Source organism: Aquarana catesbeiana, linkage group LG09 (assembly GCF_042186555.1).
Source record: "Aquarana catesbeiana isolate 2022-GZ linkage group LG09, ASM4218655v1, whole genome shotgun sequence".
Taxonomy (NCBI): domain Eukaryota; kingdom Metazoa; phylum Chordata; class Amphibia; order Anura; family Ranidae; genus Aquarana; species Aquarana catesbeiana.
The window spans coordinates 123,943,404-123,969,300 of record NC_133332.1 but is presented as its reverse complement, the minus strand read 5'-3'; positions in this window follow the sequence as shown (position 1 = coordinate 123,969,300).

The following is a 25,897-nucleotide window of genomic DNA, read 5'->3' as shown; positions in this document are numbered from 1 at the left end:
GCAAAAGAACCCCCAGATAATAGAATCCAAAAAGAGGCGCCAAATTGAAAAAAGCGGCGAACCGCTTAACTAGATTGAAAAGGACGGTAATGTAGAATCTAGGAAAGAGACACACAGCATGTGGTAAACATATGAGGAAAAAAAAAAAAAAAACCTTACATAAAATGTAGGGATTTTTGCGACGTTCCAATCAGGAGGTGTGTGATGAACAATACTTCAAATACAAGGGAACAAAATTTAAACAACTCCGGATGAAAACAAGGAGTCCCAGCCCTAAAAAAAAAGTTTTTGAAAAATAAATTATGGAATGAGGATAGAAAATATATGAACATACCTTATTCCAATTAGCCCAATGTGGAGCCATATCCATGCGCTCCACATTTCTGACAAAAATTAAATATGAAAATAAAAATAATGAAAATAAAAATGAAAAAATACAAAATAAAATAATGAATAATGGGGGCTAAACAGAAAATTGAAAAGGGGGGTCCCCTAGATGACATAAAGGGAACCTTTCCCAGAATGAGAATCAGAGGTCTTAAGCGGCTCAAAAATATATATACAACAGCTTTACACTTATAACCAATTGAGAAAATGGTTAAGAGATCACATGAAAAAGATCACATGAAAACCCCCGCAAAAAAAACAAATCTCAAGTAGTAAAAATGCATGAATGGGTCAATATATAAATCAAAAGATCATGATTGCAGCTTACCACAAAATTGCTGTGTGTCTCTCCTACATCTGAGCATGAAAGCCGCCCAGGATCCACAGAACCAGCTCCAAAGAGGGAGAATGATCCCTCTGTTTAGAAAATAGAAGCACACAGCTATCTTGATCCTCAAGAAAAGATCGTTAGGATGACGCTGGCGGCTCAGGGGTTCCCGGCGTTCTCCTTATAAGGCCCGTGCTTGTGCGCTGCCCAGCGAGCGTCGGGAAGTGACGCCGCATCAAATGACGGCGGTGACATCATTCCCTCCGCCCCGCTCGTACAAGGGCGGCATGTGTCAACGGCAAGACATAAGGGGAGTGAGGCCGGCATCCAGCCACGCCTATCCCCTTATCATCTATGGCCAAAAAAAAGAAAAAAGAAACACGCATTGCTGACAGCACCACAATACATCGTCCCATATTAGATCCGAGGGAAGTGCAATTGACCTCCGCTCGATCTCACCACAACACGGAACGTGTCCAAAGAATAGAAAGGTGGTTCCTGCCTGAATATGGAGCAAAAATTCAATGAATTATAAAAATATCTTTAGATTGTAATGATCTTAAAATATCAAGACAATCTCAGTGTAAAACTGGATGGGTGAGAAGGAAACAACCCATATCCAGTTTAAAGCCGGGACATCAGAGGGAAGACCCAAAGGGGAAATGACCCCTCGAAAGGAGAAACTAAAAACCCCCGACACAGGAAAAGCCACCCATAAGCTGATAAGTAGTGCCATAGGCACCCCAAACAGCAAGGGAGGAGAGATGGCCCCCGACCAAATGGTGGGGGCCCCCCTGTGCCGGGTGCACGATATGGCCACAGACTGGGATGGATGAAATCAGAGGATCCATGGGGAACCCATTTCGTCATGAAAAGAAAAAAAGAAAAAATCAACAAAAGAAAAATATTATAATCAAATATTGAAGAAAAGGGGCGTGGCCTGAGGAGCTATGGAGTAGGACGCTTGGAAAGAGAGCTCTGTTTGCCCAAAATCCTTTAATAGACATCCTGCTCCAATCCTAACAATCCTGTCAGGAAAAGACACCCCAACAGGCTTGTCCCGTCACCTGTGTGGCCCTGGGTGCTGCCTAACCAGCTGGAGCGCTGCCCGAGGCCGCGGAGACCGGATCGTTCCGCCCTGGGCCTTGCCTCTAGGAAAGTCCCCGGCTTCGGCCTAGTGCTTGGAGCGGTGGCCATCTTGCTCCACCCGGCGGCGGCTCCTGCTCATCTCCCGGACACACCAAGCTCCCCCGAGACGGATCTCTGCCTGCCCCGGCCCCCGGACTGCCTGTAGCCCCCAGCGCTGAACCTCTGCACCCTGCAATAGCTTCTAGGACGGCCCGAGGCTCCGGCCTGGTCCTCAGAACGGCGGCCATCTTGCTACACCCAGCAACGGCCATATAGGTCCTCCTGGCTTGCCTGGCTCCCCCAAAAGACTGATCTTTGCGTGTATGGGCCTCCGGATCTCCTCTAAAAGCACATACCTGGGGAGAGGCCAGACAGGTAAGGGAGTGAGAAGTAGGAAGAGCGAACGTCCAGCACACAAACTCCTGATAGAGTTCCTGTGAAACGATACACCAGTGTAATTCATCCCACGGGCTCCCCTTCTGTCCTGGGACCGCAGTGGATTATGTCTCCGCCAAAACGCAACACTGGGACGACAGATAAGCTCGCTCAATTTCGCCGCCTGGAGAAAGACATGCAGCAGCAAGTTAGCGCCGACACGTGTACGGGCCCCGCTCCTCAGACGTCGGACACCGCCAAAGTGCTGGACGCTATAGCCGCCTTGCAAGGTACTCTGACTGCGAAGATAGATGAAGTAAAAATTGATATATCCCTGATGAGACAGGACTTCTCAAAACTGAAAGACAGGGTCACGGAGGCAGAAACCAGAATCAGCAACGCGGAAGATGCCCTACACCCCATGAGACATACTACAGAGGAGATGCAGAGACAGATGCAGCAACTTCATGCCCATCAAGATGACATGGAGAACCGCCTTAGACGCTGTAACCTCCGCTTCATAGGACTGCCGGAGAAAGAGGAAGGCGCAGACCCGGCAACCTATCTAGAAACGCTCCTGCTCAAAACGTACGGCCGAGAAGCCTTCTCAGTAATGTTTGCGGTGGAGAGGGCGCACCGAATACCTGCGCGGCCACCACCACCTGGAGCGCCTCCCCGCACATTCATCGCCAAATTTCTAAATTTTCGGGACCGAGACAAAATCCTTAAACTCACCTGGGAGAGAGGAAATATACAGATCGGGAACAGCCAGATAGCAGTATTCCCGGATTTTTCCAGCGAGGTGCAAAGGAAAAGAGCACAATATCAAGAGGTGAAGCGCCGATTGAGGACCCTCCATCTCAAGTATGCGATGTTATTTCCTGCCCGGCTGCGGGTGGAAGAAGACGGAAGAGCACAATTCTTTGACGACCCGGCGGCAGCAACAGCATGGCTGGATCGTAGAGACAGACCTGCTTAGTCTGTCTATGTTCATACAACCACAGTGAGTACTCTCTGACTTTGAACAAAATCCTACAATACAAATGTCACAGAGATTTTTTAGAAGGGAACCAGAATCCAGTTTAGGGATATAAAGAATGGGGACATACACAGCTTGTGTACAAGAGAAGTGGATAAGGATAAGAGAGCTAGCTCCTGTATAACTTTGATATGGAACAGGCGGGATCATACAATAAAGTTGTGCGGGTTACCGGTTGCGCCCTTACATTTTGAGAAGAGTGGGGACAGTCTACAGTGATATGCTCTGCAAGACTCCTAAATGACAGGGATGAACTGTACTACAATATCCTGGAATATGGGTCATAATTTGACCAGATGCAAGGAGGAAAAGTGCAAAGGGAGCTCACTGACTGCAATGTGTGGTAGTCCTGACTATAACTGCTCCACGAGCGACAGGAGAACAGTCGCCCCCTTAACAAAGTTGATTCAGCATAAAAGGAAAACACACCTATTACTATCAAGAAATGTGCCTCCAGCGGAGTGTAACCGCTGGATGATATGTTATATGCTGACAGTTTGGGTATATACGCTCACATCAGGTTGGGGAGATGTGCAGCTGGGAGGGATGGGAACAGTTAAAAGGATAAGTTTTGTGTTTTATTTTGGGAATACAAGTATTGATGAGACTTTGATACGGCTAAACAGACAATATGCATTCAACAATAAGATTTGTATTAGCAGACTGGCACTGTGGAAAGGGCGGACTAAGGGGGTTCCACTGTCTTGGAATCTCACTAGATGGCAGCTACACTATTATATTCAGAAACCAACATGGCCAGTGTAAAGTTTTTGACGTGGAACGTACGCGGTATGCGGAATAAGGTAAAGCGAACCGCAGCTCTAACATTTCTAAAATCACAGAAAGCAGATATCATAGCCTTAGTAGAAACACATATCACAGGCCAGATGCAGGTAGCCTTAAAAAAAACGTGGATAGGATGGTTGTACCACAGCACGCATACCAATCAATCAAGGGGGGTATCGATACTGGTCGCCAAAAGAGTGCCCTTTGAACTAATTACTCTAGAATCAGATAGATTAGGAAGATATATCTTCCTGCATGCCACCATAGGAGGCAACTCTCTATTGATTCTGGCGTGTTATATCCCCCCCCTTTTTCGATTGAGGTAGTACTCAAGGGATTGGCATTCATGGCACAGTACCCATCAGTTCCTGCTGTATGGATGGGCGACTTTAACCAAACCATGGATCCAAATTTGGACAGACCAGGCCTGGGAAATACATCCAGGACTGTGCCTCACCAAACCAGACTATGCAGACTATTCACAGAATTTGCGCTAACAGACGCATGGAGATGGCAAAACCCGACTAAAAAAGCATACACATGTCACTCGGTAGGCTGTGACACGATGTCCAGGATTGATTTTATATTGGTCTCAAATGCATTACTGCCTAAAATAACAGGGTCGGGTATGGCTCCACGAGCTCTATCGGACCACTCACCCTGTTGGATAACAGCATCTCTATTAAAGGCAATGCCTACTTCTAATTGGAGGCTGAATCCATTCTGGCTGTCAGTCCTGCCTGATCTCGAGAGCATAGGGCAAGAACTACAATATATCCTAAACAACTTAAGATTTACAGATTCAGACACTGCAGTCTGGGACACCTTTAAAAATCAAGCTAGTAGACTACTTTCATTAAGAATAAACAGATTTAAAAATTCCTCTAAACTGCTATTACAGATGACCACTGACAAACTACAGGAATTGGAACAGGTATACGCACAAGAACCCAGTACTGACAATCTCCATAAAGTACAAATGCAATCCAGAGCAGTAACCCAAATGCACATAGAGAAGGCCAAACAACAGGTTTTTTTCAAAAAACAAAGAATCTTCGAACACGGGGAGCAAGCAGGTAAATTACTGGCATATCTAGCTCATTTAAATGAAAAACCTCCAGTAGTGGTGACCCTAGCTACCCCACAGGGAGACGAGGTGACCGACCCACACCAGGTAGCAGACACTTTCCTAAATTTCTATAGGAATTTATACAAAACTCAGACAACACAATCCACACATGAAATTAAAAACTATTTACACAGAATTCAGTTCCCTAAACTCATATTAGAACAGGTTAAGCTACTAGACGCCCCCATAAGCCAGGAGGACATATCTGAAGCACTGTCCCAGCTAGCTAAATCTAAGGCCCCCGGACTGGACGGCCTACCACTAGAATTTTACACTGCATTCCCTGATATACTAGTCCCGAATTTGCAAAAATTATACCAACAAATATTTAAATATAAAACACTCCCTCCATCAATGCAAGAAGCACAGATAATAGTTATACCTAAACCAGGAAAGGACCCTAGATATCCCGAGTCCTACCGTCCAATCTCACTACTGCAAGTAGACATTAAGATACTGGCCAAAATCCTAGCATCCCGTCTAAATAAAGTCATTCTTTCATTAATTCACCCAGACCAGACCGGTTTTATGCCCGGGAAAAATACGGCCATGAATATAAGAAGACTATTTCTAAATATTCAAGCACAGCACGACAATCAGGGTACCAGGGTAGTGGTGGCCCTGGACACGGCAAAGGCCTTTGATTCAGTGGAGTGGTCTTTTCTTTGGGAGTGTCTACAAGAATATGGATTTGGTCCCAATTTCATACAGTGGGTACAAATACTCTATCAGTCACCAAAAGCACGGGTCTTCGTTAATGGTTGTATATCGGGACAATTTCCTCTAGAAAGAGGCACACGCCAGGGATGTCCCCTTTCTCCACTGCTATATGCCCTGGCAGCTGAGCCATTGGCCATAGCTATAAGAGCTGACATGGACATAGTGGGACTTAGAATAGGCAACTATATAGAAAAGATAGGACTATACGCAGACGACACGATACTCTATCTAGCCGATCAGGGCCCATCACTACAAGCAGCTTTGGACACTATAGATAAAATGGGAAAATTCTCAGGCCTACGGATAAACTGGGAAAAATCACAGATATTCCCCATAGACCAATTCCCCCCAACCAATATACATCCAGAACTACCATTAGTCAGGGTAAACACTATTAAATATTTAGGGGTACTGGTTACAAGAGACCTACGCGAATACACAACCAACAACATAGAACCATTGTTTGCCATGATAAAAACCAAAACGCAAGCCTGGTCCAAACTACCACTGGGAGTAATGGGGAGGATAAATATCATAAAAATGATTATCTTACCCAAGATCCTATATATGGTATGGCACGCCCCACTATATATACCTATCGGGATTTTCAAAAAAATGGAATCTATTTTGAACACCTTTGTCTGGGGACATCAAAGACATAAGGTAGCTTGGCATGTCCTTAAAAACCCTACAGATATGGGGGGAACAGCTCTGCCAGATCTGCAGGAATATTACATAGCGGCACAGCTGTCGCACATGCATCACTACCATAATAACGAAAGACAGCGGTATAGTACATTAGTATCTAGTAGCCCAGACAGTCCTTTATCTACCCCACTTCAAATTATACTACGAGGGGGTCAGTTTAATAGGAAAGGTCCAAACTTTAAAGACGGGGTACTCAACCATCACCAACGAATATGGGGATTAGCCCAGAAAAAACTTAAAATAGGGTACATTCACTCCCACACTCCATTATGGGCTAACAACCAGCTAGCGGAGCTTAAAAAAATACCAGACCCTAATCTATGGGCCAGATATGGAATTATATACCTGCACCAGGTAATGGCAAGTGATAGGCCTAAAGCATTTCAAACTCTTAAGGAAGAATACTCTATTCCGCAACAATTACTGTTCAAATACATACAACTCAGACATGCCCTGCGTTCTCAATTCAGGAACGAAAATTGCATCCTGGAACATCCCCAAATCTTGGACATAATACTGGGAGCCGATTCACAAAAATTGATATCTAATCTCTACTACTCCATAAGGTTACCCAGAATCAGAGAAGTGACGCAAAAAGCCAAAACAAGATGGGAAAGAGATGTAGGAGCAGTCAGTGACTCAGATTGGGAGGAAATTTTAGAAAATGTAAAGGTGGCATCTCCAAAATTGTCTGTTAACACAGATATACATCATTCATCAAGCGTATCTAACACCTAACATAATAAGGAAGTTTCAACCTACACGTAATATATTGTGTCCTCACTGTCAGGCAGAGATGGGTAGTTTTTTTCACTTAATCTGGGAATGCTCTATCCTTCAAACATACTGGAGTCAAGTGATTAAGTTCTTACACGACCAGATGGGTTCCCCTGTGGTATTAGATCCAAAACTTTGTATATTGGGTCTTCTTCCAGATGTGGACATTGATAAATACCAAGCCATATTTATATCTGAAGTCCTATTTTTGGCCAGAAAAGTAATTGCCAAGACTTGGATGCAGAACGTAACCCCCACCATAACAAGCTGGAAGAGAGATGTTAACAATTCCCTCCCATACAAGCAGTTGATCTACAAGCATAGGGGAAACAGCCACAAATACTCAAGGATTTGGGATGGTTGGCTGGGAGACGGGGAGACATGTGTATAGTAATGCGTGAAAACAAGTTTATCAATACCTAGCAACTAAAACATACAACCATATAACAGGTAACCCATTTAGGTCTGTCAGAACCTTACCGAATCATTAACAATTGGTATATCTTTGTTATGCAATGCCAGCCTTACAAGGCTCTATTGTATGTAAACGTACCACATGTGATTATGTTTTATGTTTCTATACATGGACCTCAAATGTGCTGTATTAATTTCTGTCTAACTTCAATAAAGATTATTTTCCCCAAAAAAAAAAAAAAAAGGAATGCTGAGCTTGATATATCCCAAGAGTCCTACATGACTGGGGCGCTTCGAAGAAAACATACTCTCTGTGCTTCCCTAAATAAAATCAGATGTCTATCTGCTTGGTTCAAAAAAAAAAAAAAAATATTGAAGAAAAAAAAAAATTATTTATCTCATTTACATAATGTGATTACAAAGAGCATATCTCATCCACAAAATGTAATTTCAAAAAGAAAAATTATATCTATATATATACTACCCCAATAGACATTATCATTCCAGCTATTCAGCTGCTGGTTAAGCCGAACAGGAGAGAAAAAGATAAGAAAAGGGAGAGGGAGAAAAAGTTCAAGAAGGCATAGGGGAGAAAATGTGTCAAGTTCTATTTAATCTTTTTTACCAGAACTAAAGCCATCGAGGAAGGGCCTAAAGCTCTCTGCCTCATTTAGGCCTGGTGGGGTGGTGGCATCTAAATGCCTGATCCATTGTGTTTCACCTTGTAAAAGGGTTTTGTTCCAGTCCCCACCTCTAATGGGGACATGGATACGGTCCACAACCGTAAAGTTTACAGATGGCATCCTGTATCCATGCCCCCTGGCTACATGTCTGCCAAGGGGGAGATACAGGTTGCCAATCTGCATGCTCTGCAGATGTTTACTAACACGTTGTCCAAATTCTTGGCGGGTTTTTCCAATATAGAACGCCCCGCATTGGCACTGTACCAAATATACCACCCCCCGAGTTTTGCAATTAGCGAAGTGCTTAAGTTGGAAGCGTTCGCCATTTGGTAATAAAAAAGAATTTCTCCTGCCAATGACTTTACAAAAAGAGCAAGAACCACAGGGGAAAGTCCCCCAGGTTTTACAGGGGCCCCATCTTTGATTCCCCTTGTATTCACTTTGAGTCAGTAAATCAGCTAAGGAACCTGCCTTCCTAAAGGTAATCTGAGGTTTTGGAGTAAGAAAGTCCCCCAAAATAGGATCATCGGTCAAAATCGACCAGTGTTTTGTAAGGATTTTCCTTTTCCAACTTTTCCAACTTTTCCAACTGCACCACTATGGAAACCTTCCAATGTGAGGCAGATAAATTGAGCGAAAGATTACTCATAAGGGGGTATACGAAATCCTCCCTAAAAAAAGCTTTCAATCAAGTTAAAGATCAGGACAGACATGCATTAATATTTAAGACCAAAATCCGCAAACAGGATGATACAGCAAGGATTATCCTGCGTTTTTCCAATGTACATAATACCATAAGGAAAATCCTTACAAAAGATTGGTCGATTTTGACCGATGATCCTAGTTTGGGGGACTTTCTTACTCCAAAACCTCAGATTACCTTTAGGAAGGCAGGTTCCTTAGCTGATTTACTGACTCAAAGTGAATACAAGGGGAATCAAAGACGGGACCCCTGTAAAACCTGGGAGACTTTCCCCTGTGGTTCTTGCTCTTTTTGTAAAGTCATTGGCAGGAGAACTTTTTTATTACCAAATGGCGAACGCTTCCAACTTAAGCACTTTGCTCATTGCAAAACCCGGGGGTGGTATATTTGGTACAATGCCAATGTGGGTCGTTCTATATTGGAAGAACCCGCCAAGAATTTGGACAACGTGTTAGTAAACATCTGCAGAGCATGCAGATTGGCAACCTGTATCTCCCCCTTGGCAGACATGTAGCCAGGGGGCATGGATACAGGATGCCATCTGTAAACTTTACGGTTGTGGACCGTATCCATGTCTCCATTAGAGGTGGGGACTGGAACAAAACGCTTTTACAACGTGAAACACGATGGATCAGGCATTTAGATGCCACCACCCCACCAGGCCTAAATGAGGCAGAGAGCTTTAGGCCCTTCCTCGATGGCTTTAGTTCTGGTAAAAAAGATTAAATAGAACTTGACACATTTTCTCCCCTATGCCTTCTTGAACTTTTTCTCCCTCTCCCTTTTCTCATCTTTTTCTCTCCTGTTCGGCTTAACCAGCAGGTGAATAGCTGGAATGATCATGTCTATTGGGGTAGTATATATATAGATATAATTTTTCTTTTTGAAATTACATTTTGTGGATGAGATATGCTCTTTGTAATCACATTATGTAAATGAGATAAATATTTTTTTTTTTCTTCAATATTTGATTATAATATTTTTCTTTTGTTGATTTTTTATCTTTTTCTTTTCATGACGAAATGGGTTCCCCATGTATCCTCTGATTTCATCCATCCCAGTCTGTGGCCATATCGTGCACCCGGCACAGGGGGGCCCCCACCATTTGGTCGGGGGTCATCTCTCCTCCCTTGCTGTTTGGGGTGCCTATGGTGCTACTTATCAGCTTATGGGTGGCATTTCCTGTGTCGGGGGTTTTTAGTTTCTCCTTTCGAGGGTTCATTTCCCCTTTGGGTCTTCCCTCTGATGTCCCGGCTTTAAACTGGATATGGGTTGTTTCCTTCTCACCCATCCAGTTTTACACTGAGATTGTCTTGATATTTTAAGATCATTACAATCTAAAGATATTTTTATAATTTATTGAATTTTTGCTCCATATTCAGGCAGGAACCACCTTTCTATTCTTTGGACACGTTCTGTGTTGTGGTGAGATCGAACGGAGGTCAATTGCACTTCCCTCGGATCTAATATGGGACGATGTATTGTGGTGCTGTCAGCAATGCGTGTTTCTTTTTTCTTTTTTTTGCCCATAGACGATAAGGGGATAGGCGTGGCTGGATGCCGGCCTCACTCCCATTACGTCTTGCCGTTGACACACGCCGCCCTTGTACGAGCGTGGCGGAGGGAATGATGTCACCACCGTCATTTGATGCGGCGTCACTTCCCGACGCTCGCTGGGCAGCGCACAAGCACGGACCTTATAAGGAGAACGCCGGGAACCCCTGAGCCGCCAGCGTCATCCTAACGATCTTTTCTTTGAGGCTCAAGATAGCTGTGTGCTTCTATTTTCTAAACAGAGGGATCATTCTACCTCTTTGGAGCTGGTTCTGTGGATCCTGGGCGGCTTTCATGCTCAGATGTAGGAGAGACACACAGCAATTTTGTGGTAAGCTGCAATCATGATCTTTTGATTTATATTTTGACCCATTTATGCATTTTTACTACTTGAGATTTGTTTTTTTTGGGGGTTTTCATGTGATCTTTTTCCTGCGATCTCTTAACCATTTTCTCAATTGGTTATAAGTGTAAAGCTGTTGTATATATATTTTTGAACCGCTTAAGACCTCTGATTCTCATTCTGGGAAAGGTTCCCTTTATGTCATCTAGTGGACCCCCCTTTTCAATTTTCTGTTTAGCCCCCATTATTCATTATTTTATTTTGTATTTTTTCATTTTTATTTTCATTATTTTTATTTTCATATTTAATTTTTGTCAGAAATGTGGAGCGTATGGATATGGCTCCACATTGGGCTAATTGGAATAAGGTATGTTTATATATTTTCTATCCTCATTCCATAATTTATTTTTCAAAAACTTTTTTTTTTAGGGCTGGGACGCCTTGTTTTCATCTGGAGTCGTTTAAATTTCGTTCCCTTGTATTTGAAGTATTGTTCATCACACACCTCCTGATTGGAACGTCGCAAAAATCCCTACATTTTATCATTTTATGTAAGGTTTTTTTTTGTTTTTTTTCCTCATATGTTTACCACATGCTGTGTGTCTCTTTCCTAGATTCTACATTACCGCCCTTTTCAATCTAGTTAAGCGGCTCGCCGCTTTTTTCAATTTGGCACCTCTTTTTGGATTCTATTATCTGGGGGTTCTTTTGCATGATAAAAGACCTATACAGATCAGGTGAATGTTTGATGATCCATTGGAAACCTTTATGTCAACCATTATTTTGTAAGGTTTTTTTTTTTTGTATTTTAGTATAGATTTTTTATGTATGCTATGGAAAATGTAAAATATAAAATATATGTATATTTATATTACATTTTGTGCCTTTCAGACAATGGCAAAAATGTATCTCTGAAGAAGATTACAAAAGTTAATTATTTCGAAACGCGTTGGATTTAATAGTTTTTTGTCATTTTTGTAATACACCACAGTTGTACTTGTCTGTGCACATGTTCTTTGTATAAATCTGTCCTTTTAAATTTTACATTTTTGTACAAATAAAAATCTATTCTTTTATAATCTTTTGTTAGTAATTTTGCCCTTAAAATCCCATCTATATGAGGTTCTTTTTGTACTATTTAGGGATGGTGACAATTCTTCACACTAATTTTTGGGAGTCTATTTGTTCCTAGAGTTGAAGCACATTGCACTTTAGGAAGCATGGTGTTGGAGCTTATATAGAAGATCCAAATTATTATATTACATTGTTTTATATGATATAAATATATTTTTTGTTTTTAGTTTGGACTGTTGACACTTATGCACTTTAATATTGGATTTAGCATATGTTCTACTTGTGCCCTTAATCATTATTTTTCATGCCTTATTAGTTATTACTAATTTTTGGTGCTGCATTAGAATATTTCAGAGTAATTTTATTGATGCCAGTTCTCAATTTTTTTATAATAAAATGTTCAACCTATCCTGTGTTTGTCATTGTGATATAAGATAAAGAGAATCTGTGTGTCCCCAAAACATTGGTGGATTTCTATCTGATACACATGGATATTCAGTAAGTACTATAACCTGCAATCTGGGGTGTCAGTCATCTTCTGTTTATTCTGGATTAGACAGCATTACCGTAGGATATTGCACTCACTACTATAAATATATACATAGAAGGTCAACGTGTGGGATGAGCTGTTAGCAAAAAAAAAAAAAACTTAACAGGGGTTCAAATCCCTCAACATTATTGAAAACTAAAACTTATTATAGGTAAGCCCATAATAAGGCTTACCTCTAGGTGCAGTGGATATCTCCTAAACATGTACCGTTATACCGATATTCACATTTTTAGAAGCTAGTGAAGTCACTGTCCCCTGCACACTGTGCTCTGAATGGATGGCACACTAGAGTATGCAGTTCATTGAGAGCACTGTACTGCAACCATGACTCCCATGCACATGTGCAGGAGTGATATCATTGTGTCCCGGTCATTCAAACGGCCAGAGAGCGTGAACCCTGAAGGAGGCCCAGGTGAAGATGTAAGCGCTGACAGCGTGTGAATGTTTTAAGGTAAGTGTCATAATGTGCATACCAGCACATTATAACTTAACTCTCCTGGTGCCCAAATTGTTTGTCTGTATTGTGAGTTTACCTCCACTTTAAGCCTTAACAGAAAAGCTAATCAACAGTGTAACTATATACATTAAGCTTTTGTAAATTCATTGTTATGTGTGAAGTGTCACTACTATATTCTGCTCTGTGAAACAACAGAACTGTTTATGTAAAAGGTAACTGGACAATACCATAAAACACTGTAGTTACTATAATCCATCTGAATGGCAAGGTATCAGAGCCTGTTTTAAAATGCTGCCACAAGAATGATATTACTCCAAGCAGATCTTGGCTGCAGCCACCTGTTGAAAGTGTTGTGGCCTAAACAGGGCTCATCCTCTCCCCAAAATGTTAAAACTGTACAAGTATGGGCGACAAAGTTGGGTTTCCCATCTTAAAAAAAACTTTACATTTCCTGCCACATTGCCTTGCTTTGTTTTACCCTCCTTCAAGATTAGTCATTGAAGCAAAATGTTGTTATAATGCTAGTAAATGGCTCCCATGTTTGTAACATTACCCTTTTTTATTTTGAGAAGTTTCAGAGGACAGGAGTAACATGAACAATGCTAAATTTGACTGCACTGCAGTATATAAAACTACTAGTAGAACTACATTTATGAAGCCCCCTAGCTCTTGCATGTGACTGGACTTCCCAGCTGGGGCCCTGGAACAAAGTTGTAAACCAGTTCCCAGTCCTGGTGCTCCATGCAGACCCTTTATGTCTGCCATATATGTGCATGATAGCGGGTTGTAGGGGGCCCAACACATAATACAGTATTTATTTATAGGTAAGTTGAACACCCAAATGGGGGATTTTTGTATCTTTCCATGTAAATGTTAACTGCTCCCTAAGGCAGTCAAGCAATGGTTTAGGTACTGTCACACTGAGGGCCATAAATTTAGATGTGTTTATTTGGAACCTGTATAACTGCATCAAACTCCCTCAGTAGACACAAGAGATTGGGTGTAGACACAAGTGGAGAGGTCACAAATAGAAAGAGGTCATCCATGGCTCATTTATGGATGTGTGGAACACATCATTGTCGATGTGTTAAATCCGATTTAGGGGACTCAAAACAAGACAGATGATGAGATAGTGAGTCCAGATCTTAAGATAAGATAAGTAGGTGCTTTTTATTGTAGACACTGCAGTGGAGAGACACAAAACACACACCGATATTCAGCACTAGCAAGCCGAACATAGAAGGAAGTGTCTCTGACTTAAAAACATCAAGTTTAACAATATATACAGTCAGGTCCATAAATATTGGGACATCAACACAATTCTAATCTTTTTGGCTCTATACACCACCATAATGGATTTGAAATGAAACGAACAAGATGTGCTTTAACTGCAGACTTTCAACTTTAAATTGAGGGTATTTACATTTTTTAAGGGAAAGAAGTGGCATGTTATGCAATGGCCAAGTCAGTCACCTGACCTGAATCCGATTGAGCATGCATTTCACTTGCTGAAAACAAAACTGAAGGGAAAATGTCCCAAGAACAAGCAGGAACTGAAGACAGTTGCAGTAGAGGCCTGGCAGAGCATCCCCAGGGATGAAACCCAGTGTCTAGTGATGTCTATGCGTTCCAGACTTCAGGCTGTAATTGACTGCAAAGGATTTGCAACCAAGTAGTAAAAAGTGAAAGTTTGATGGATGATTGTTAATCTGTCCCATTACTTTTGGTTCCTTAAAAAGTGGGAGGCACATATACAAACTGTTGTAATTCCTACACTGTTCACCTGATTTGGATGTAAATACCCTCAAATTAAAGCTGAAAGTTTGCAGTTAAAGGACATCTTGTTCGTTTCATTTCAAATCCATTGTGGTGGTGTATAGAGCCAAAAAGATTAGAATTGTGTCGATGTCCCAATATTTATGGACCTGACTGTACTTTATGAATATGCATAAGCACTAGGCGTGTTTAAGTGCGATCGTATAGTTTAGTCCAATCAGCATTCATATCTTCTTAGTAGCCACAGGACAGTTAAATGGGTGGTTACATCATGTGACTGATAGAAAGTGAAAGAAAACATGGGCTCCGCCATCTCGGTACTGGTTCAGACAAGCTACATAAGACTGTCCATTTCTTGGAACAAAAAAGGGAGTAAACTGTTGCTTCTTATCTGCCGGTGAAAGTCATCATAGACTGAAAACTCTGTCTAAGAAGAAGTAAGAAAGTGTATTACAATTCTTAAAGCGACAATCTCTATATACATACATATATTTAACTCAACATTATCATAACCCTATAATTCTACTCATTTCCCTTCTCTTGACCCCTATGGAGGGGTCACTACCATATCTTCCCTACCTAGTATGATACCAGAGAGTCCACAGTACTACTTCACATCTATGTGGAGTAAAGTTCTTCTTAGGATGTATGTGGATATACATATCTGATAACACTCTATCTCTTCCTTGGGGTCATCTTTCTCAGTTCTAACTGCCATTGTAGTAATCCTTGTATTTCACATTTAGCACACCTGAAAAAAAAACAAATAAACAAGCAATCCTATAACGATGATTCCTATGAGGACAAAAAAAATATTTGTTGAATCCATGAAAATTGACCATTTCTAAACAAAATGTAATCTGGGTTTATCATATTTCCTATCATAATGTCACATTGTATACCTCTTTCCCTTACTAAACAAGGGGATATTCCCAAAGGCCTTAAGTTATATTTAGCATAAAATGTATTTTCACAATAATAGAACATTTGTGGTATGTCTAGACATACTGGTATTTTTGGGCAACTTTTGTATGGCTTAAACTCAAAATGAAAGTAAATGGGTACCAGGTGCGTGCCTTTTTTGAACTGTCTTGCCTATGTGAACATATTATCTAGCAATTACTCAAATTACTCCTTATGCCTATTAGCATGTGTGATTTGTACAGGTGATTTTCCTCTATAGCCTTGATTGCTAAGTTCAAGCAAAGGCATAACAGTAGTTTACTCATCTTTTGAAATGAATTGTACTTTCTTACAATGGCTGACATGTATCCACGTCACTTTACAGCTGTAGCAGTTGTCAGAAACACTTGGTAGGGTTCTTCAAGCTTTGGTCCCAAAGATACTTTCTCATGTTCTTTTACTAGGACCCAATCACCTGGCTGTAAATCATGTGTTCTAGTTACTTGATCTGGATCTGGAATTGAATCAAAAACAAACTTGTGCATCGCAGTTAGTTGCTTGTATTAGACAATTACATAAAAAAACATAATCATTATACATTACAGCAGTCTGATGTGGAAAATACAACCCTGTCTTAGGTGGACCCCCAAACAAAATCTCATAAAGGCTCAAGTTCTCTAACCTACCTGTATAAGTAGGGATAGTTCTGATGCTGTAAAGAAAAAGAGGCAACAGTTCCTGCATTAATTTAGCTAGCTTTTCTTTATGATTCCACTATATTTTTCTACCTTCCCTGAACTCTGAGAATGATAGGGGCATGGAAGGCCTGCTCAATTGCCAAGTCTTTGCATACCATTTGCATGATCAGTCCAGTGAAATGTGTCCCTCTGTCACTCTCTATGGTTTCAGGGACTCCAAAGCAGCATATTACTTTGGAAAGGAGCTTCTTTGCTGTTGTCTTAGCATTTACTTTAGCCACCGGTCAGGCTTCTGTTCAGCTTGAAAACATATCTACGCACAACAAAATATATTGATATTGGCCTGAAATGGGCAATTGGATGTAATCAATCTGAAGTCTTTGGAAAGGGAATAGTGGCTTGGCCAAATGTCTTTGTGTTACTCTGGTCGGTTTTCCTGGGTTATTTTTAGCACAGATTATGCATCCCTCAGCAAAGTTTTGACATGCATTTCTGGTGATCGAATAAACCATCCATCCTTGCTTATGTTTCTCTCCATTGCCTTAGGGCCTACATGACTCAGGCCATGTGCTAGTTGCATGATCATCTTCTCCATTTGAGGTGGGACACATATTCCACTTTCCTTGCACAAGAGTCCTTCTTGGTTCTTCTTTGCTCAGTCCCATTCCATGATTTCATTCCAATCATCTTTCTGCTTCTCAAACATTTGCATTGCCTGATCTAATTCTCTTTTGCTAGACCCATCAGTGATATGCATTATAAAAACTTTCACAGGCTCATAACTAGTTAAAGTTTCATCACATTTCATACTTTAAAAAATCCAATATTGTACACATTTAATCATCTTGTACAACTCTGTCAATCTGCCACAGCATGTAACATACACAGAAACCCAAGTTGATCATAACTCCTTCTGGTATTAGATCAGCTCTGTTTTGTCTTGGTGTAATTTCTTAACCACTGTCCATATCTTTCTGTTTGTCATGTCAGTCATAGAACTTATTTGTGCCACACCTACCTTTCCTGGCTTGAAAGGTCAATGGGATCGCCGTACTCCCAATCTAGAGTCCCCACTCTCAAGTCTCTAACAATTTGTGGGTCGTCACCCAAAAATTGTATTCATATATATTTTTCTCCGGGCTACACACAGTAGCCGTCAAATGGCACTTATTACACTTGGCCACACAGGCCTGTACACTTGCCACATAGGCATTACTCACCACACAGACTCACTACTACAGTCCTCTGGTCAGACCTTCTCACAAGTTTCATAAATCTATTGACACCCCAAGCATAGAAATAAAACATCAACAGTGATAATTATTATCGGCTCTATTGCAGTATTTCTGCAACAGGTAAAGTAAAGGAGTTATTTGGGTCAAAATGTGTAACATCAACATTACTCTAATTTACACTTAATTTTACATTAATCTCACCATCTCATCAACAGCATAAGACTCTTTCAGCCAATGGACCCCAGACATCGACTAATTACTCTCCACAGAGAGCAGAATAAGTAAGAGTAACAGTTTATTACAGTGGCCACTTGTCTGCTCAGCGTGAGTTTTGTGTCTCTTATTTAATAATAATAATAAAAAAGGTAAACAGTAAACGTAGTCAAAACATAGCCAGAGTTCAAGAACTGGAACGGATAGTCAGTAGACATGTGCGCCATCAATAAATTTGTTTTGTTTCGTTCCATTTCGTATTAAAATTAATTCGTAATTCGTGTCTGAAATACAATACGGATTTATACGAAATACGAATTTTCGTTAAGTTTGTAACAATAACGAAAGTTTGTTATGATAAATTTATCATTATGAGGGGCTCCCACCATCCCTGTGCTGTGCTGACTTCCTGGGTTTTTAACTTTTAGGTTCATTAACTTTTCGTAACAATAACGAAAGTTTGTTATGATAAAGTTATCATTATGAGGGGCTCCCACCATCCCTGTGCTGTGCTGACTTCCTGGGGTTTTTAACTTTTAGGTTCGTTAACTTTTCATAAAAATAACGAAAGTTCATTATGATAAATTTATTCGAAGTTCGTAAACGAAATTTCGTATTTCGTAAAAAATTTGTATGCATAAAGATTCGTATTTCGGATCCTCACAAATGTACGAATTTCTGGAAATTCAGACAAATTTCTGATTCATACGACAATAATCGCACATGTCTAATAGTCAGACAAACCAAAACATCAGGGATCCAGAGAGGAGTGTTTTAGAATAGCAAGCAGGAGCTGGAGCCAGAGGGAATGTCAGCCAAGCAAGTCTTTAACAGGAACACAGGAGAGCGTCTCTAGAGATATGACCAAGACGAAGGCAGAGATCATCTGGACTGGACGGCTTAAGTAGGCAGGACTGACGAGCAGGATATCATCAACAGGTGAGTAACTGTGGAGAGATAGGAGCTGGCAATTAGCTGACAGCTGAGCGACCAGCTTTGAGAAGGAAGGGCTGAGCCCAGCCGTGACACATGCGCATAAAGGTGGCGGGATCGTCCTTCAAGACTATGAAGATTACGTCAAGGGATCTTTAAGACTATTGTCCAACAAGTTCACCTATTCTAAACTTCTGAAGGACCCCATCCACAATTACAAACAAGAACTTCTCTGTCTAGTAAATAAGGAGTATAACAAACCTATTATCACTAATAAATGAGAAACTATTTTTGCATCAGGACTTCTATAGCGTACCTTACTTTTACCATCTGCTGAAAGTGCTCAAGAACCCGGTATTCCCCCTGGTTGTCCCGTAGTGGCCTCAAAAGATAGTCTATCTGATGGACTGTCAGACTACCTAGATTATTTTTTTCAACCAATAGTCTCCTCATTACCTGCATACATCAAGGATACAGGCCACATTTTAGAGATCTTGAGGAACAACACCTGGCAGGAAGGGGACAGTTGGGTTTTACTAGATGTGTCATCTATTTACACCTCTATCCCACATCAGATTGACCTCTTAGCCCTCCAGTACTTTCTAGAGAAGGACAACAAGCTGAATAGTTCCCAGGCTGCCTTTTTGGTGGAAGAGGACAACTTTCTCTTGCACCCTGATTATTTAATTTTACAAGATACATTCTACCTCCAGATTATGGGCACAGCTATGGGAGCCAACTTTGCCACAATTATGCCAACATCTTCACAGGCTACTGGGAGGAGCAATTCATTTGGCACAACAACCCCTTTGTCTGGCTCTTGGTGTTTTTTGGCCGCTATATAGATGACATCTTCGTTATCTGGTAGGGGGATACCAGTTCAATTGAAAATTACATCCAGTATTGCTACAAAAACCCATCTGGCATAGGGTTTACCTCAGCGATAAATAAAACATGTTATATATGTTATATACAGTATGATATATATATATCTATATATATAGATATATATATAGATATATATATGCTTTTTACCTATTTTGTTACATTACAGCCTTTACAGCCTATTTTTTTTTTAAATCTGAATTATATATGATGGATCAGAATACAATAGTCTAAGTTGGTGAAGTAAAATTAGAAAAGTATATACATAAAACTATTTTTCAGAAATAAAAAAATGATAATTGGCATGTGCGTATGTATTCACCCCCTTTGTTATAAAGCCCATAAAAAACTCTGGTGCAACCAATTACCTTCAGAAGTAACATAATTAGTGAAATGATGTCCACCTGTGTGCAATCTAAATGTCACATGATCTGTCATTACATATACGCACCTTTTTGAAAGGCCCCAGATGCTGCAGCACCTAAGCAAGAGGCACCACTAACCAAACACTGCCATGAAGACCAAGGAACTCTCCAAACAAGTAAGGGACATTGTTGTTGAGAAGTACAAGTCAGGGTTAGGTTATAAAAAAAATCTAAATCTTTGATGATCCCTAGGAGCACCATCAAATTTTTCATAACCAAATGGAAAGAACATGGCACAACAGCAAACGTGCCAAGAGATGGCCGCACACCAAAACTCACGGACCGGGCAAGGAGGGCATTAATCAGAGAGGCAGCACAGAGACCTAAGGTAACCCTGAAGGAGCTGCAGAGTACCACAGCAAAGACTGGAGTATCTGTACATAGGACAACAATAAGCCATACGCTCCATAGAGTTGGGCTTTGTGGCAGAGTGGCCATTACTTTCAGCAAAAAACAAAATGGCACATTTTGAGTTTGCGAAAAGGAATGTGGGAGACTCCCAAAATGTATGGAGGAAGGTGCTCTGGTCTGATGAGACTAAAATTGAACTTTTTGGCCACCAAAGAAAACGCTATGTCTGGTACAAACCCAACACATCACATCACCTAAAGAACACCATCCCCACAGTGAAACGTGATGGTGGCAGCATCATGCTGTGGGGATGTTTTTCAGCAGTCGGGACTGGGAAACTGGTCAGAGTTGAGGCAAAGATGGATGGTGATAAATATAGGGATATTCTTGAACAAAACCTGTACCACTCTGTGTGTGATTTGAGGCTAGGATGGAGATTCACCTTCTAGCAGGACAATGACCCCAAACACACTGCTAAAGCAACACTTGAGTGGTTTAAGGGGAAACATATAAATGTGTTGGAATGGCCTAATCAAAACCCAGACCTCAATCCAATAGAAAATCTGTAGTCAGACTTAAAGATTGCTGTTCACAGGTGCAAACCATCCAACTTGAAGGGGCTGGAGCAGTTTTGCAAGGAGGAATGGGCAAAAATCCCAGTGGTAAGATATGGCAAGCACATAGAGACTTTTCCAAAGCGACTTGGAGCTGTGATAGCCACAAAAGGTGGCTCTACAAAGTATTGACTTTAGGGGGGTGAATAGTTATGCACATTGATTTTTTCTGTTATTTTGTCCTATTTGTTGTTTGCTTCACAATCAAAAAAAAAAAATAAAAATCTTCAAAGTTGTGGGCATGTTCTGTAAATTAAATGATGCAAATCCTCAAACAATCCATGTTAATTCCAGGTTGTGAGGCAACAAAACACAAATAATGCCAAGGGGGTGAATACTTTTGCAAGGCACTGTATACACACACTGTTTATTTTAGATATATTTTATTATTGACGTATATATATTTTGTACATGAATATTATCTATTTACACTTTATTGTTTTTAATGTGTTTGCTCCCCAGAGTTTTAGCTTGTGTATTTGACCTTTGTATCTGCTATATACTTTTATTATGTTGCTCCTTGTAAGCAGCGAACCTGCACACTCACATCAGGTGAGTAAGATCACTCATCAATCAATTAACAGGTCTTATCTTGAGAAAAGGGGGATCTCCCAGGAAACACTTCTAGTATGGACACGTCACCACCCAGATAGCAAGGATAACTTGCCACAAATTTGTATTTGTTTGCAGAATAATTGCAAAAACAGTTGATCTGGAGTCATGCAATGCAGACTTACTGCAATTGTGCAACAAACCTGTGAAGCCTGGCAAGTTTAGCAATAGAATAGCAAGTCATTTTCAAACTTGCAGCACAATTGCTTGCTATCTTGGCAGGCAGATGATGACATCCCAGAGGTTGAGCTTTACAAGTGTCAGAGCCAAAACAGGCTTATGTCAATGGCTTCTAGCAAGAGAGCAGTGCAGCTAACTCTGCAGGCCAGCTGGGCAGTCCCAGCTGGTCACATAAAACATTTTTTGCCTTAATGCATAGAAGAATGCAGTTTGTATATGCATATCATATCACCTACTACACAGATAGTAACTCTTAGGCCCCTTTCACACTTGTGCGACTTGTCCTGTGACTTGGGACTGCAAAGTTGCATGACAAGTCGTACCCCATTATTTCCAATGAGTACCATTTATATCTGTGCGACTTCATGTCACAGGGACTTCAAAGTAGTCCCTGCACTACTTTGGTCCGACATTGATGCGACTTGAGGTCTATAGACCTCTAGATTACACAGGCATTGCTTCAAGTTGCGTCACAGTCGTGTCAAAATTGCGTCAAAAATCGCAGCAAAATCGTACAACTTTCAGGTTGCACGAGTCTGAAAGGGGCCTTAGGTGTCTGCCCTTTCACAAACAGAACACATCTTGTCTACCTATGCCTTTAATTTTCATTTATTTATTTAACCGCTTCAGACCTGGAAGATTTGGCTGCTGAATGATCAGGCCATTTTTTGCGATTCGGCACTGCGTCACTTTAACTGACAAGTGTGCAGTCATGCTGCGCTGCACCCAAACAAAATTGATGTCCTTTTTTTCACCACAAATAGAGCTTTCTTTTGGTGGTATTTGATCATCTGTGTGGCTTTTATTTTTTGTGCTATAAACAAAAAAAAGAGTGACAATTTTGAAAAAAACACAATATTTTGTACTTTTTGTAATAATAAATATCCCCATTTTTTAAAAAAAAGCAAATTTTTTCTCATTTTAGGCCGATATGTATTCTTCTACATATTTTTGTTAATAAAAAATGCAATAAGCGTATATTGATTGGTTTGCGCAAAAGTTATAGCGTCTACAAAATAAGGGATAGATTTATAGCATTTTTATTATTATTTTTTTTTTCTAGTAATGGTGGCGATCTGCGATTTTTATCAGGACTGGACATTATGGCGGATACATCAGACACTTTTGACACATTTTTGGGACCATTGGCATTTATGCAGCGATCAGTGCTATAAAAATGCAATGATCACTGTAAAAATGTCACTGGCAGGGAAGGGGTTAACACTAGGGGGCGATCAAGGGGTTAACTGTGTTCCCTCTCTGTGTTCTAACTGAAGGGGGAGGAGACTGTCTAGGGGAGATGACAGATCGCTGTTCATACTTTGTATGAACAGATGATCAGTCTCTTCTCCCCTCAGAGAACCAGAAACCTTACACACACAGATCCCGGTTCTCAGTGGGTCACGAGCAATCGTGGGAGCCCAGCACTTGCATCGGCTCTGGGGGCGCGCAGCGGGCACGTGCACGCCCCTAATGGCCACATGGCGAAGCGACGTTACATAACGTCGTTTTGCCCAACCGTGCCATTCTGCCGCAGTAAAACTGTGGCGGCTGGTCGGCAAGTGGTTAATTATTCTATTTTATTTTCCTTTCTACACCCTCCACTTGTTTGCAACTTTTACAATTGAGTTGAGTTAGGAAAATTTTTACTTCTTTTTGCAAAAAATCAGTGTATGGTCAGCTTAAGACTTGTGTGAATACAGGCTCCAGCACCACTCACACTCAACAAAACATCATTATATGCACTCATATTTATTTCAGTACAATAATACAAAAAGTTGCTAGTATACAACTAGTTTTATAAAGTTAAATTTTGACTTAGGGGTAATACTACACTGGCCTCAGGGAAAACTAATATAATATCATATCACTGCTCCTTGTTGTGGGTAAAGGGCACTGATCATAGAATTAGATATCATTCCACTCCTCTGTGAAAGAGGCATATCTATTGACTTCCAGGCTGTTTTTTGTAAGTGAGCAGCAGTTCTTTTATACTACCACCTTTCAGTAAAAAAAAAAACCTTCCAAGCAAAATTTATCTGAGAAGCTCACTGAGCAAAAAAAGTAGATTCTGAGAAACACTAGAATTGTCAATTTGAATCTCAACCATGGCACCACCTGCCTGGAGTTTGCATGTTCTCCCTGTGCCTGCATGAGTTTTCTCTGGGTGCTCTGGTTTCCTTCTACACTCCATAGACATGCTGGTAGGTTAATTGGATCCTCTCTAAAATTGGCCCTAATATGTGTATGTATGAATGTGAGTTAGGGGCCTTAGATTATAAGCTCCTTGAGGGCAGAGACTGATGTGAGTGTATAATAAATATGTGTAAAGTGCTGTGTAAATTGATGGTGCTATATAAGTACAACTAATAAATAAAATAATTAGTCAATTTTCACCATCTTAAATCATGACTGTAGAGTACATCTCACATAATATTAGACAAACTTAATTCTACATACCATAGTAAAAATAATAAATAATGGTCCCTAGGTCACAACCCCGCATATATATCACAAAAACAAAATACATTTTTTTTAGTTTAGGATTTGGAAATCCATTTTTTTTCACTTCACAAATTGCAGCACCAGGCACATCCACAGTGTGTCTGGCTGGTTGGTGCTCTGGCAATCCCTTTTTAAACATTCTGGGTTATCAGGGGAATCCTCTGATTTTTAAGTGACTTTATTGCTACACCCCATTTCTGCTTGTCTTTTCAGTTAATAATTACAATTCTACAATCTAATATTAAATTTGTAAAAACAAAACTAATAATAAGGATAAAAATGTAAAAAAGTCAATGTTTACTCAGTTTGATAGTCATTGGTTTTCATTTCACTGCACGCTCTTTAATCTTTGGCCGTAGAAGAGGGCCTAAAGATCTCTATGGTGATAATTAAATTATGTTAGCTGGTTACATGATTTCTGAGCAGAGGTAATTAGGATAGTTAAGCAAATATCTGCAAGAAAAGGTCAAAGGACTGGATGATATATAAAAATCAAGCTTTTAAGTCAGCCTTGCCTATATAATTCAAAAGTTGATTAGATTTCTGTTTAAATCAAAGTATTTGCTGCAATGTGAACTCAGTGAAGTGAACTACAGCTTCATTAATGATGCCCATTTGTGTATGTTTGATGTACCTACCACATGAGATCGACCCTGACCGTGTACGTAAATATGTGCCAGTGGTTTACACTATAAAGTATTCTGAGTAAACAGATAGAAAATAGTTTTTTTTTTTTTTTTTTTTACATTAGAAACATATTCTAGGTATATTGCTGCAACACTTTTGCTTTCACATTCCGGTTACTTAAATAAATTTCCGCGTTATTTCTTCTCAAGTAATTTTTAAAATAAGAGTATATAGATGAAATTAACTTGTGTTCCTCAGCATAGACTAGTTACCCACATATGGGTTCACTCTTGGACAGATCAGGCCTTTTAGATCTGAATTTCATGATTAGTGAGTAAATTACTCCCTTTCCTAATTATTATTTAGTTGTATATAGAACAAACAGGATGGAAAATCTGGTCTTGCAATGAGTCAGTGACATGTATGTAGACACAGCAGCATAGTTATTATCATTGCTTTTCTGTTGTCTTCCTAAGACAACAGAAACATTCAATTTTGATCCCAGATGTCCAGATTAGTCAGATTTGGCAATGGACTAAAACTAGAGAAGGATTACTGCTAAATTCAATCATATTAAGAAAAGACTGGAGTTGAGGTTGACATTCAACTTTAAATATTAAAAGTTAAAGTAACGATAATGAAAAGTTGTAAATGTGTAGTAAGAATTTGTCAGTACAAGGTTTCTCAGAGCAAAATCAATAAGACAGATTACCATGACATAATACATGTCCACTACATTGATTCCTCCTTCCCAATTGACTCACTGCAGATAGGTGATAGGATAG